Here is a 3,980-nt window from a genome sequence, read left to right on the forward strand (position 1 = left end):
CAAAATGTAGGATCAAAGGCTTTCCAAAATATCTTATTCATAAGGAAAAAACAAGTATAAAAAGTGCATCATTTGTTAGCAGCTCATTCCCTTATCTTCGTTAAAGTCCCAACACCACTGAGCCTTCTTCTAACCATCTAAATTATTTATACCCAGAACTAACCTGAGGCAGCACCTAGGCGGTATTTTAGCTCTTCAATGTTCTATTTGATCTACCATTCTTTCAATACAGACACGTAGGGTTGTAATCTCCTTGAAAAGATCTAGATACAATAGATGGCAGTTACTGAGTTTACAACCTACTGGAGACTCACCTCATTTTTTTAAGATGATGGTAACTTTTTGGTCCATCTGGGTCTTTATCTCAGCTTCTTCTGCTGCTTTGCACTGAGGAATCCTCTAACTTCACCAACCAACAGATGGGACAAGAAGTCTACAATGAGGAAGTAATGGGATGTTGTGACTTGCTAAGATTGTTGAACTCCCCTGGGAGTCTCCTCTGGCCAAACCAGGCCCTGAATATCAGGTATGCTATCTACCAGGACCATCCGATAATGTGTGTTTGCATTAATATGTTTAGTATACAAATGTAATGGATTAAATTGTGACCCTCGTATTCCAAAAAATGTGTCACCCTGACTGGGCCATGATTGTTCTCAGTGTTATGTAGTTATCGTCCATTTTTGTGATCTGATGCAATGAGGTGCACCTGATCCAGGCCATAGTCTTGGCAATTGCTTCTTATGCATCAGAGAGCTGGATAATAACTAAAAGTGAGATAAGAGGATGAGTTGTGGTGCTGCAAAAGGGTGTTGAACACACTGTGTACTGCCAGAACAAACTGGTCTGTCCTGGAGAGGATAAAACTAGGCTTATCCCTGGAGGCAAAGATTTTGAAGCTCCGTCTCACATACATTGGGCGTGTGGCTGGCCATACATGTTTTACAATAACGGTTTTTATACAGTATTTGTCCTTATGGGCCTGAGTTAGTTCACTGAGCCAATCTCTTTTAAAATATGTGTTGTTGTTAGTCGACTCTAAGTCACAACAACCCTATGAACAACAGATGGAAACCTTGCACTACCATGTGCCATTCTCATGATCTCTGCTATGCGCAAGCCTGTTGTTCAAGTCACTGTGTAAATTCATCGTATTGACAGTCTTTTTTTCTTTCATTAATCTCTACTTTTCCCAGCACATTTTGATTATAGAATGTTTTAAACAACCATGAAGAGATGAGAAGACCCTGCTGTCATCAGGAAAGAAGTCTGTGGAGCTCAGTCTTTGGACCAGAAATTCCTGTGCTGGGAAACTCCTATACTCAGGAGAAGATAGATGTCCATCCACATGGAAATCTCCAAGGAATATAAGCCACTGATTCTGAAAGGAGACAGGGACCTTCCTCTTAAACTGTGAGTCAACAGAGAGGAAAAGTACTCCCCTAGAGCTAAAACACTGTCACCACTGGACCAACAGGCAACATCATGATAGATGGAAAAAAGACTGAAACCATTAATGACCTCATCTTACTTGGATCCACAATCAACACCCATGGTACCAGTAGTCAGAATATCAAAGAGACATACTGCACTGGAAAGCTTGCAATCAGGGACCTCTCTAAATTACTGGGGAGCAATGATGTCAAGTTGAGAAGAAAGGTGCACCTGATTCAAGCCATGGTCTTTTTCAATCACTTGTTATGCATATTAGAGCTGGACAATAAACATACAGAAGAGGAATTGATGATGTCTCTGAGGTGTGATGTTGGTGAACAGTACTAAGTATTCCATGAAATGCCAAAAGAACAAACAGATATTAATAACTTGAAGATGGTGCAGCCAGCGTTCTGTTTGGAGGCACAGGTGATAAAGCTTCAACTCACATACTTTGGGCATGTTGCTAGGAGATGCTATTCCTTGAATAGAGGCATCAGGCTTAGAAAGGGTCAGCAAAAGAGAAGAAGACCACCAATGAAATGGATTGGAACAGTGACTGCAGCAATGGGCTCAAGAATGTCAAGGCGCCAGAGCAGACCCGAGCACGCCATGCCATCCCCCTCGCCTGGTGATTGCTACCTTCTGCAGTGGCATCTCTCGCCTGGGCACAATGGCAACTCTTAAGGAAAAACTCATTGCACCAGTTGCGGAAGAGGAAGCAGCAGTTCCAAACAATAAGATCACTGTAGTGGGTGTTGGACAAGTTGGCATAGCATGCGCGATCAGCATTCTGGGAAAGTCTCTGGCTGATGAACTTGCCCTTGTGGATGTTTTAGAAAACAAACTCAAAGGAGAAATGATGGATCTGCAACATGGGAGCTTATTCCTTCAGACACCAAAAATCGTAGCAGATAAAGATTACTTGGTGACAGCCAATTCTAAGATTGTGATGGTAACTGCAGGAGTTCATCAGCAAGAGGGGGAGAGTCGACTCAATCTGGTGCAGAGGAATGTCAGTGTCTTCAAATTCATTATTCCTCAGATCGTCAAGTACAGTCCTGAACTGCATCATCATTGTGGTTTCCAACCCAGTGGACAGTCTTACATATGTTACCTGGAAACTAAGTGGATTGCCCAAGCACCGTGTGATCGGCAGTGGATGTAACCTGGATTCTGCTTGATTTCGATACCTTATGGCAGAAAAGCTGGCATTCATCCCAGCAGCTGCCATGGATGGATTTTGGGAGAACATGACGACTCAAGTGTGGCAGTGTGGAGTGGCGCGAACGTGGCAGGAGTTTCTCTCCAGGAACTGAATCCAGAGATGGGCACTGACAATGATAGTGAAAATTGGAAGGAAGTACATAAAATGGTGGTTGAAAGTGCCTATGAAGTTATCAAGCTCAAAGGATACACCAACTGGGCTATTGGACTAAGTTTGGCTGATCTGATTGAATCCATGTTGGAAAATCTACCCAGGATTCATCCAGTTTCAACAGTGGTGAAGGGAATGTATGGCATTGAAAATGAAGTCTTCCTGAGCCTTCCATGTATTCTGAATGCCCGAGGGTTAACCAGCGTCATTAACCAGAAACTGAAGGATGACAAAGTTGCTCAACTCAAGAAGAGCGCAGGCACTCTGTGGGACATCCAGAAAGATCTCAAAGACCTGTGACGTTTAAGTCCTAATCTGTAGAAGTTAAAAAACTATAATGTGATTAATTTGAGCCTTTAGTTATCATCCATGTACATGGATTAGTTTGCTTTCCTCTTCCTAAATATGTGAATTTGGGCCCACAAGATTAAAGTTCATGCTTGGCTTAACTTGCAATATGAGTGAGTCCTTAGAAAAATAAAATTAATACGATAGTGTGAAAAAAAAAAAGAATGTCAAAGATCTTGAGGATGTCACAGGATAGGCCAGGTTTACCCTGGATCATTTTGTTATCAAGTGGCTGTCTTAAAGGAAGAATTATTACAAGTTGGGTCATGTTGTGGACCAGTGCTAAGGATCCTGAGACAGAGCACAGATTCCATGAATAAGTAGTAAGCATTGTTGGAATGTGAATGCTGGTCTCCTTACTCCAAAATTCCCTTTCAACTACATGGCCTGCCCACCTGTTCCCAGACTAGCCCTGCCCCACGCACTGGACACCAACCCTTAAGCAGATAGTGCACACCACAAGTCTCCTTCCAAGGCCAGGACTCTCTACTCCTCTCTGCACATTTGCCCTGTTGAGCAGACAGGTTGTTTCCCATTTCCTAGGAGTTTCCCATTTCCTAGGATTGCATGTGACCCAATTTCTTCTCTTGCTGTTGATCTTGCTAATCTTATTCTTCCAGTGCTACAGATCCCACTGAGAGTCTCAAAGGGATGATCAGTTGTGCTGCATCCTCTGCTCAGATCATCTTTCTTCCAAAGGGCTCCCAAGACTGCAGCAATCCACTCCCAAGCCCTCACTGCTCCCAGTGGAGCCCAGGGTGCCACTCTTATAGTGGTGGGTAGAATTCATCTGGTGTTAAAATGGCCTGAGATTATGGGC

The 3,980-nt window shown here is 43.1% G+C and overlaps 1 pseudogene; it reads left to right on the forward strand.

Moving 5' to 3' along the window:
• The first annotated feature begins 2,107 nt into the window (after nucleotides 1–2,107).
• LOC102865517 lies at nucleotides 2,108–3,112 on the forward strand (annotated as a pseudogene).
• Nucleotides 3,113–3,980: the final 868 nt, after the last annotated feature.

The sequence above is a fragment of the Elephantulus edwardii genome, unplaced genomic scaffold (assembly GCF_000299155.1).
Source record: "Elephantulus edwardii isolate Elephantulus edwardi_28Jun2011 unplaced genomic scaffold, EleEdw1.0 scaffold00072, whole genome shotgun sequence".
NCBI lineage: Eukaryota > Metazoa > Chordata > Mammalia > Macroscelidea > Macroscelididae > Elephantulus > Elephantulus edwardii.